Source organism: Idiotropiscis lumnitzeri, chromosome 1, assembly GCF_059441095.1.
Source record: "Idiotropiscis lumnitzeri isolate Australia: NSW breed Sydney's pygmy pipehorse chromosome 1, RoL_Ilum_1.0, whole genome shotgun sequence".
Lineage (NCBI taxonomy): Eukaryota > Metazoa > Chordata > Actinopteri > Syngnathiformes > Syngnathidae > Idiotropiscis > Idiotropiscis lumnitzeri.
In genome coordinates, this window is record NC_142391.1 from 5,947,894 (window position 1) to 5,959,660 (window position 11,767).

An 11,767-nucleotide genomic window follows, 5' to 3' on the forward strand; every position below is an offset into this window, starting at 1 on the left:
AATAACAGCTCAGCGGCGGTCAGCAATTGTCGCGCGTGTGTGTTTTCTTCCCTTACCTAATCAATGTATTGACCGCGACATAATGAGGTACGTGCGTGGGAAGCTGCCAACGTCCGGAGGTCAACAGGAATTATTTCGGTAACATCATGGCGAGGAGGCAATGTTTGCTGCTGATCCGTCATTTACACAACAACCAATTTGGACTAACTCCCGCCCTGTCCCGCGCGGCCATCCGTCAAATGCACGCGCGTCCGCTCGGTTTGTTGGTTTAAACAATACTCATTTCAGCGGGCAAACAGCAAACTAGCGTGGAGGTGCATTAGCTATTTATTAGCAAACATTAGCGGAGGTGCACCCGCCCGACACGAATGTGCTTTATGAATAGAAGTGAGTTTTAGTTTTTGTTATTATTTATTTACGAAGGCGAAAATGAAACAGGAAAGTAAAGAGAAACGTAAGATTTGTTTCCTGTCTTCATGTGCTGCAAAATAAAGGGAAGCCTTGCTTTCCCTCCATTTGTCCCGTGCCGCTCTCATGCATCCGAGCGGTGCTCGAGACCTGCGGGTTGATGGCCCCCCCATCCTCGTCTCTGGGCGGGGGCCGTGTGGCGTGACATTTAAGTTTGGTAACCAGCCCCCACCCTCCCCCCGGTGGACTTTTGACTTCCATAGTTTGGTCGTGCAAATGAGTCAGCTGGCAGATGGCTGATCTGCATTCAAGTCGGCATCCCGCTGAAAGGCTCCGCGATGCTTACGTACGGCAAACACCGCGTTTGTGTGTTGACACGTGTGGCGCAGTTGCAAATCTGGCCGTTGAAGGATTCATGCGCACGTGCGAGAGCGTCTCGGCATGTTTGCCGGGTACGCGTTGAGCTTGTCGCGGACGGAATGAGAATAAGTGCCGCTTTGCCATGGCAACGGAGGGATGCCGGTAGCAAGTCGGGCACAATTGCAGCCTGTCTCTCATCACATATCAGGGGGACCTTGAGGGGGGGGGGGGCAAGGCGGCACACACCCATCGTTTCTCATCAGGGGTCCTCAGCCTCCTCCACCCTTTTCCCCCACCACACTCGGCCTCATTCACTCTTCATTCAGTCATTGGCCATCCTCTCAAGGATCATGCAGTTATTGGTCAGCATTCGTTGTTTGTGACGATATTGACGTTCATTCGTCATTCATGCTGTCATTTATCATCTCCTCACTCAGTGTTCTGTAGCCGTGGGCCTGCCTCTTAGCAACTGTTCATGTCGTCATTGGCTGGCCTCTTCCTCACTCTTCATGGAGTCATTAGTCATCACTAACTGTTCATGTAGTCATTGTTCATCACTTTCTATTCGTGTATTCATTGGCTGTCACTCATTATTTATGTTGTCATTGGCCAGCTGCTTACTCACTTTTCATTCTGCCATTGATCATCACTCACTGTTCATGTATTCATTGTTGGGCACTTTGTATTCATGTAGTCATTGGCTGTCACTCATTATTTATGTAGTCGTTGGCTGGCCTCTGCCTCACTCTTCATGGAGTCATTAGTCATCACGAACTATTCATGTATTCATTGTTCATTAATTACTATTCATGTAGTCATTTGCAGTCACTCATTATTTATGCAGCCATTGGCTGGCCTCATTCTCACTGTTCATTCTGTCACTGTTCATGTATTCATTGTTCGTCTCTTACTATTCATGTGGTCGGTGGCTGGCCTTTTCCTAACTCTTCATGGAGTCATTAATCATCACTAACTGTTCATGTAGTCATTGGTCGGCCTCAAATTCTCTGTTCATCCTTTCATTGCTCATCACTTACTGTTCATGTATTCATTGTTCATCACTTTCTATTCATGTAGTCATTGGCTGTCACTCATTATTTATGTAGTCATTGGCCAGCTGCTTACTCAATTTTCATTCTGCCATTGGTCATCACTCACTGTTCATGTATTCATTGTTTGGCACTTTCTATTCATGTAGTCATTGGCAGTCACTCATTTTTTATGTAGTCATTGATTGGCCTCATTCTCACTGTTCATTCTGTCACCGTTCATGTATTCATTGTTCATCATTTACAATTCATGTGGTCGTTGGCTGGCCTTTTCCTAACTCTTCATGGAGTCATTAATCATCACTAACTGTTCATGTAGTCATTGGTCGTTACTCACACTTCATTCTTATTATTGGTGTATCACTCACTGTTCATGTATTCATTGTTTGGCACTTTCTATTCATGTAGTCATTGGTCTGCCTCATACTCACTCTTCATTCTGTCATTGGTCATCACTTACTGTTCATGTATTCATTGTTTGTCACTTACTGTTCATGTAATAATTGGCCAACCTCTCACTCTGTGTTCATTCTGTCATTGGCTGGTCTCTTTCTCACTATTAATGTAGTCATTGGCCGCCCTCATACCGTTCATGTAGTCATTGTTCATCACTTAGTATTCAAGTAATCTTTGGACATTATCCTTCATTTAGCCACTGAGCGGAATCTTACACATGTGCAGTCATTGGTCGCCATGTCACTCACCATCAGTGGCAGCCGTGTAATGTGTAGCCTTCCCACTACATTATACTCCTTCCTTTTAGTTGGACTTAAGAGCATGAAAGGAGTGCGGCCCCCCTGAGGGCGAGCCCGCCTTGCTACAATCATTCTCGCCAAGAAAATGAGCAACTGTCTTGAAATTAAAAAAAAGGCTCTCCCGTTCTGACCTTGTAAAGACAATTATAGTCCGCCCGCTGATGCCTGACGCCGTTTTAATATAATTGATGCTGACGTGCGTGATGTAGTGACCGCAGCAAGTCAGCAGCAGGCGGCAGCTCAGCGATGTCCGCTCCCTTGTCCGCCGCATCCCCCCCCCTCCCCCATTTTTGGGTGCTGTCAAAAAAATTATCCACAACGATTTCTTTCATCACATCTATTTTTAGCCACAGCGCTGATGGACCATTCTGGCAATTACATGTGCCGCTGATTCATCTTCTCCGCTTCCTCATGCAAAAAAGTTGTGCAACCGAATTTTATGTTTTAGAAAGCGGGCGCTGTGTCACGTAGGAATGGTGACCTAAACTAAAGGAATGTATATTTTAAGAGGAAAAATAATGTTTTATAATAATGTACTATATAGAAACACACAATAAAATAGAATATAAAGAAATTTTTTGTTTCTTTTCATTATGAAGTTCCTCTCGAAGCCTACTTTGTATATCATAGCTCAGGTGGGCAAACTTTTGGATTGGCGGGCCACTATGGGTTCTTAAATTTGCCAGAGGGGCCGGACCAGGAGCAGATGGATGAAGTATTTTGGTAACCTCAACTCATCTGAGAAAAAAAAAAACATGACAACAATACATATGTCTTTGAGAAATCACAGTATTTAGAAAATAAAACATTAACAAGGTTTATTCATTTAATTTTTTTCAAGTTCAACGGGCCGGATTAAAACGTTTAACAGGCCGCATGTGGCCCCCAGGCTGTAGTTTGCCCACGCCTGTCCTATGCAGCTGTAATATATGAACAGGCATGGCAACTATCACAACTCTGTTCGTCATTCTTCAGAATCAGAATTATCAGCGGATAAAGCACAGATACCAGCAAATATGACCTGTTTAGATTGAACAATTTTGGGTGAATTTAAAAACTGCTAAACTGTTTTTGTTTTTGCAAGGGACAATAGTAACTTTAAGATTGACAGGTGTTTTTCTTTGACAAAATCTCATCACCATTTGCTCTTCAAGATGATGAGGATATTCTTGACCAGGGTTGAAATTAGAACATACGATGTGGGCTTGGAAAATGAGCAGTATGTATAAGGTTAAATCATGTCCTCTGGACTGCCGCCAAATCAGATTTTTTTCCCCTCCCCTCTTTTTTTTTTTCCTTCCAATAACATCCTCACTCCTAATCACACACACACACAGGTCAGCCTCTCTCGCCGCCCGAGCTATTTCTCAGCATGGCTCCCGGGAGCATTAAAACAGACAGCGGCGGCACCTCGGCGAGGTCATGCCCGACGTGCACCTCATTTGTCACCCGGCTGGCCCACGTTCTTAAATCCGAGCACCAAATCAAGACGCATGAGGTGCAAACATGCGGCTCTTTTATGTGTTTATGCTACAACACACACACACACTCGGCAAGTCGTTCGGGGCCAGATAAAGATGTATGGCGAGCGTATGTTGCACGTGTGGTAATGAATGGCCCTCAAACGCAGCAGTTTGTGAGCGATTAGCGAGCTGGTTAACTCGGTTGTAGTTCAAAGCGCAAGAAAGCCACCTGCGCTTGGTTGGAATGACACACGAGTACACTTTCCGAGCGTATTACGTAATCTGGTATGAATTTGAAAGTATTCATAAAAATGTGCATCAAAAAGAAAATTTAGGTTGGTACTGGACCATTATTGTGATTTACACGTCAACACTTATTTTTTTCATTTTGTCAATTTTAAAGCTTGGGTAATTTTCTCCTTAATTTCCCGAAAAATGATGATTGGGGAGATACGAGGACGCGATGATATTTTCGCTTCTTTGGTTAACATGACACAGACGTTCTGTGACTGGATATAGTGAGCAAGTGGAAGCGGCATGCAGACGGAACGAGTGACGGACGGGAAGGCAGAGAAAGCAAACGATGGCTGGCGAAGCGGGGGAACGACAACAATGGCGAGAGGCGCTGAGGCGGTCGAAAGGAGGCTTCAAACTGCTGATGTAAGCATGCACTCTCTTTCTCTTGTGCGTGCGCACACACACGCACACGCACATACGCACTTTCTGCGGCGACCACAATCAAACCATTTTCATCCAAGTAACCCGTCCATCACCCAAACGTCCATCCAACTACAACAACCCAACTCTCCAACAATTAAACGGCCTCTCTGTTAATTTTTAAAACTCGTCTTAAAAACATTTTTTTAAAAATTATTGATTCATTTATTTATTCATTCATTCGTTTATTTATTTAAGTATTTATTTATTATTCTTTGGCTTTCGACTCTGCAACGTTTTAGTGGTCCTCGAGGGCCACTATCCTTCATGTTTTAGATGTTTCCCCCCTCCGCCACGCCAGATCCCGATTCAAATGGTAAGGCTTGTCATCAGGCTCCTGTCGTGCCTGCTGCTCAGCTGATCATTTGAATCAGTTGTGGCAGAGGAGGGAAACATCTAAAACATGCAGGATCGTTGCCCTTGAGGACGTCTCTGTTTTAGTATTCACTGTTTTTGTTTGGGATTAATTTATTGTTTTAACTGTTTATATATGTCTGACTTTTAGTTGATGTACAGCACTTTGTATGTCGCTATGATAGGTTTTAAAGTACGCTGTAAATAAAGTTGACTAGTTAATTAAAAAAAACAAAACAAACAATGAATCGATTGCTAACAGCGAATAAAAAAAAATATTTGCCAGTATGAACCATTGTAATCATAAATTTATCAAGCACCTTTATGCAAGAAAACCAATTCATCAATTGTTCTAAATAAAATAACTGTTAGAAATAAAGCAAATAAGCCTAGAAAATTCAGAACATTAAATATTTCTAAATAACATTTAATATGTGTGTGTGGGTGTGTGTCATGCCTGTTCACTTGCAGAATATTGTGTGGACATTTTGGCGGGAGCACACGACACAAAATGAACAAATTCCAGAAAATACCTCCCAGTCATCGCTGTATCCGGTATCCACATTTCGGATGCATGTGAGTGAGTGCACGTGTGCCGTGCACGCTTCTTGCCTATTCCTCTTGATTGCTTGCCAGCGTTTGCATTGTGAATGTGACACAATGCTGCTTTTTCATCTGGCACCAGTTGAGATGGTTGACATGAATGCATTCATCGCACAAGCGCGGCGCCATCATCTAAAGAACCTATTTCTGGGGGTTTTTTTTGTTTGTTTTTTGCTTCTTTCAGCACCATTAATGAAATATCAATCGCACTTGTTGTTTCATTCATGAGCCCGCTTTGTTTGCGTTATTTTTTTTTTTCGATTGATTTGTAGCCCGCAGCACAGACACTGGAGAAAAGTTCCCCCCCAAAAAATGCTCTAAACTTTTCCCAATTGTTGACGCTGTGAAAAGGCGCGAGGCAGCAAGCCCATATTGCAGGTATCAATTATTGAACGCTTTGCCAAACGCCGGCGTACGCCTGCGAGTCTTTCAAGCTTTTCAAACAAACGTCTGATTGGGGGATAAAGTGACAGGAACCCAACCTACAGTCAATTCTTTCATTTTTCTGTTTGTTTCCCCACAATTGGCATTTCCTCCATTTCTGCCATCCGTTTTGTCAACGTTCCCGCCTTAATTGGCTTTCTCGTCACTCCCGCAACAAATTTGAAGGACCACACCCGATCCGCTTTCTCTGTTCACCATGCCGTATTGACCTCTTCACTCTCAAAACTACTTTTTGTCTAGCTTTTTTCCAATGAATTACCCCGACTCGCCAATATTTTAATTTCAAAAGTTAGTGAGGGATTTTTGCACTTGATTGCTGCGCGTGTTTTATTCACTATCTGCCGTGATGTGTAAAAGCGTAGAATTTGTTGTATTACGTTATGGCTTTTTCTGTATTTGGCTTTGTTTTAATCAGCTGCACGCAGCCGGGTCGGCATTGCAAATGAGAATTTGGATTACTTGTGAGGTTAAATAAATGAATGAATGAATGAATAAATAAATAAATAAATAAATAAAATAATGAATGTATGAATGAATTAATAAATTAATAGATAGATAAATAAATGAATGAATAAATAAATAAATAAATGAATGGATGAATAAGCACGAAATATGTGCCCTTCAAATTTGACATTCTCTCTCTCTCTCTCTCTCTCTCTCTCTCTCTCTCTCCATTTTCAAGACGGACCTTTCAAGAGAAGCTCGGCCGTCCAACACTCACTCAGTACTGTGTAAGTGTCTTTCTATATATTGTTTGTCCAGTTGTGGTGTCATAAATGATCGCATTATGAGGGAAATTCATTCAAGTCGGACTAAGGAGGTCTTCCCTGAAGGCCTACGTGTGAAATGCACATCCCGCCACTGTCAAAATGTTTTGTGGTACTCAATAGAAATTAGAAAAGAACAATTTACAGCTTTTTTTTCTGTGCATTTGAATCAACTGAAAACTAAACTAACAATACTCAACATCACTGATGCTGTGTGTGTTCTCATGTGTGCAAAGGCAGAATTTTAGTTGGTATTGGCTCTCATTAGAGCAGGGGTGTCGAACTCATTTTTGTGGACGGGCCACTTCGTAGTTATGGTTTACCTCAGAGGGCCGTTCTGACTGTGAACCCATATAAATCTATGACCACCTTACGTTATCACATACACACAATATTGATAGAAAGCCACTTTTGACATCTAAAGCCAGTAAGTGATTGTTCAACAAATTTTCAATTTATTTTAAAAGGGGAGGATTGGTAACAAATAAATGGCAATATATGTTGTGAAAATGTGCTAGAAACAGGAAGTTCACGCAGATGATATAACCTTCGCGGGCCACATAAAATGAGGTCGCGGGCCAGATCTGGCCCCCGGACCTTGAGTTTGACACCTGTGCATTAGAGTGTGCAGGCGTACCAAATGTTGTGTCCCGTGAATTGCAACGGTCGCAGTACGGGGGCGGCTGCGCTACCTTCCGTGTGCATCCCCTCAATCCAAACACGATTGGCGACAGCGGAGTGGAAGGCCGTGTCCCATAAGTTGTCACCATGAAGGAGGGGATGATGACACTTCATTCCACTTCTCGTCTACCTGAGACTCCTCGCAACCTCTGTGCCACTGAACTCTGCTTGGCCTGACAGCGCAGTCGGCTTTAACCCGGCGTTAACCCCGCATCCATTTCCCACCTCCCCCCCTCCTCGTCCCAACATCTTCACTTTACACACAGAAAAAAAATAGCGCTCATTCATTGCGCCAGCGCCTCACTTGACTGGCAGAGTGAATTGCCTCTCGCCATACAAACTTCTCATCCATTTTTGATTGCGGTCAGAAAGCGGTTGGGGGAGGAATATGAAAAAAACGCAATCTGGATATATGCGAGTTTGAGAATACGACGCACGTTCGCAAACAAATATGAAAGAGTGCGAATGCGAGTAAAGGCCTCGTAGAGGGGAGGAGTGGCTTGATGCGGCGGCTTCAACGCCGCCAAACGCGTGGTTTGCTGCAGGGGTACTGGTGGCTGATGGGTTGTTGCTCATAAGTTGAAATCAGGCAACTGTGTTGGAGTTCATCCACCGAACTCTACGAACAAGGTTTTGCTGATGCGACGACGACGAGGCCAAAATGTGTCCATTTTTCCAAGCACCGTTCGCAACTCACAGCGGTCGGACTTGGAAATGGTCTCTCCGCCATTGATGGAATTCTCTTAAATAGACTTCATGACAATTTTAACATCTTTTAACATAACTCCTCACATTGTTTTCATTAAACAACGAAATTAGACGGTGATCATGTCAATTATATCATCCCGCGTCCTCATACAGGTCAAAGAAGACTCTCTCCTCGGTTTTTCTACGTCTCTTGGACGGCTTTTGCCCACTGTATGTACAATGTAAAAAAAAAAAGCTATTCTGAAAAAATTATAATCTTATACAACAATCTTATATGAAATATCGAGATAGTCTGGTGTTTGACAACCTTGGTCGGTAAGCAGCAAAATCAGGAAATAAACTGCCTGATTGTCTTTGATTGTACCCACTCTTAAATAAATAAATAAATATTGGAATGAATGAATTAATAAATAAATAAATAATATTTTAATGAATGAATAAATAAATAAATATTTGAATGAATGAATGAATAAACAAATTTTGAATGAATGAATGAATAAATAAATAAATATTGGAATGAATGAATGAATGTTTGATTGAATGAATGAATATTTGAATGAATGAATGAATGAATAAGGTTAGATAGATTTTAAAAATGCTTTAATTTCATTGTCAAATTTATAGCTTCTTACTCACAACCCTTCGATGTCTAAACAGCTAGCAACAAAAGTGAGACGACCTCTAAAGGAAACTGTCAAACTGCATGGGTGTTGGCCCAGAAGCAAGCCTCTTCTAGTGTGACCCATCTGTTTAGCATGCAATTTTTTCAAATTTGGTAGCAATCTCATACGAGCTCTAGAAGGCATGGGTTATTTTTTTTTCCTAAGTCAAACTTGCATCAGGGACTGAATTTTCAAGGTGCTCATGGTGTCTATACTCTAACATTCAAGTCAGCCAGGATGTAACTGTGTGTGTGTGTTTGTTTGTGTGATAGTATTGTATGCATGTGGGGTGAACCTAAGAGCATCACATGGCTGAACGCATCGATGAATCCCAGCTGGGCTTTTAGACAACTTTGACCATCTACCTTTCTTGCCTCGAAAATCTTTTTTCTTGCATCAGTAAACACATGTAAACATGAAATTCGCTGGCTTGACCTTACAACGGTGTGTGTGTGCATTTGTTCGTGCGTGTGTGGGAATGTTTTCTTTATTTTCCGGTATTTAAGTTCAATATTTTTTCTTTTTTCCCCATTCACCCAGCTATCATTGCACCAACCATCCATCATCTACATATTTCTTTGACGTTGCCGCCCCTTTTTTCATGGCAATAACATGTCTAAACATGTCTCTTTGATGACTAAAATCCATTTTTTGATAACGAGCCACCACTGGACAACATTTTGAGTTCATTCAAGACATTTCTGCCTTTTTATCTGTCAAAATCTAATGTCATATGTTCATTGGGAAGGAAGTTACACCAAGTCCTCATAACATACCTTGTACATGTACATGTTACTCAGCAATGTACTTGTAATACCCTTCAAGTTGGGACAAATCGGCTAAAGTTAGCTCACATCAGTTCATGAGATTTTTTTTGTGATCCTGTTATTTGTGCAACATGCAATGATTCTTGGCTGTGACGCATTATCATGTCGACCCACTTTGAAGTGGAATGAAGTGTGGCATTTTCTACCTGCTGCTCTTCCATATGTGTCTCAATCAGTGATTCTCTATAATTCTTTGTTGAGCCACTCTCCCGATTCCCGATATTTTGTGCGACCTAACTCTCCGCCGCGACCATAAATAGTATCATTCGTCAGCATCAACTTCTTGCACACTCTGACAATGTGAGCGACACTGCCACCTACTGTAGCAGATGTGCAATTACACTTTAATCTAGCACTGCCAAAACAAAAGCATGTTCCCTGTATTCAGCCAGTCACTCATTCATAAATCCAGTTGGGCCATCCGTCTGTCATCTGTCTTTCCATCCATCAGGCAGTCCATGTAGCCATCTATCAATCCACCCATCCATCTGTCTCATCCATCTATTCAGCCATGCAGCCATCATTCAAGTCAATGTTGAGTTAGTGTAACGTTATTTAGTGTGACATGAATGCAAATAAGCTCCTGTGAGTAGAGTACAAGGATGGGAGGAAAGAGACATAGCGAGAGAGAGAAGGAGGTGAGGACAGACTGTCAGCAGCCAGAAGGAGATAGATTGCATGATGGATAAAAGGCGGGGAGACCAATGAAATATGCATCAGGGGACTCTTGTGAAATTTTAATCCACACTGTTGACTGGAGGTTGACCCTCTGGTGACCCAACACTTCCAGGAGGGAAAATATGGGCCGTGAGGGGTGGTGGTGAGGGGACAAGGCGAGGTGAGGTGAGGGCAGCAAAGTGGTGAAATGGCGAGGTGGACAGGATGTAATGAGGCTGGCTGCGGTTGGACACATTTCATCTGAGTGTCTCCTCTCATATCAACTTGACTTGCACAACAGCCAGCATTTTATATAACTGTCCATCGAAATTCTGTGATTGAGATTTTTATTTAATTATTTTTTTTTGGGGGGGGGAACGTATCGTTGTTAATTGCCACAGAAATAAAAGTATGAATTTGGCACCATCTGGTGGCATTTGGATGTCAAATATGTTGAAGTGAGTTGAGGAGTTTCATTTAATAGTCATTTTGTGGCATTTATTAGACGTCAATACGCGCTGAATTTTGTTGCACTCAGATAGTAAACATACTTCCTTGACACCAATTGTTACTTTCCCATTTGCCAGGGCTTTGGCGCCATCCGGTGGCATCTTAGGGCATTACAAAAATAACAAAAAACATGAGTATGTGAAATTTTCAACAAATATCTGAGGCTAGGCGATTGTCTGTATTCGTGAATTTGTCAACAACGAACCACACATAAGCAGGTGCCAAACTGGATTTATATTTAAAAAAATGATAGTATCTGGGCAAAATGGCCTAGAATTCATATCATGGTATATTTGGAATCCCTTCACAGTAAAGATATTCTGCATATCATGATAGTGATAGATGTAAACCCGACGAGTGAGGCAGTTGTCACAACTGGTCGGTTGCGAAGTGACGACATATGGCGAATTTTATAGAAATTTGATAATGTTTCTCTTGGTGGAGCAATGTTGTTGGATGACTTTAAAAGCTCATAAGAATGTTTTTCAATTGCTCGCAGTTCCTGAAAACACACAGAGAGACAGATTTACTCAAATGGTTGATGCTGGCTCTTGTTCTTGTTTTTGTCACATATTTTGCATCAAGGCGATGATGTGCTTCGAGTTTATCGAGAATGATCACACTGAGAAGTGTCATTAGTCAAAATGACAGTGTTAAAGTACTTCATCACCTATTTTTACACAATGTAAATATTGAAATATTGTCAATTTTTTTCCCCTCGTTTGTAATCGCGGACACCTTGCCGATTACCTCGCTAATAAGCACTCGCTTTGCAAACCGCCGTTCCACTGCTGTGTTGTCA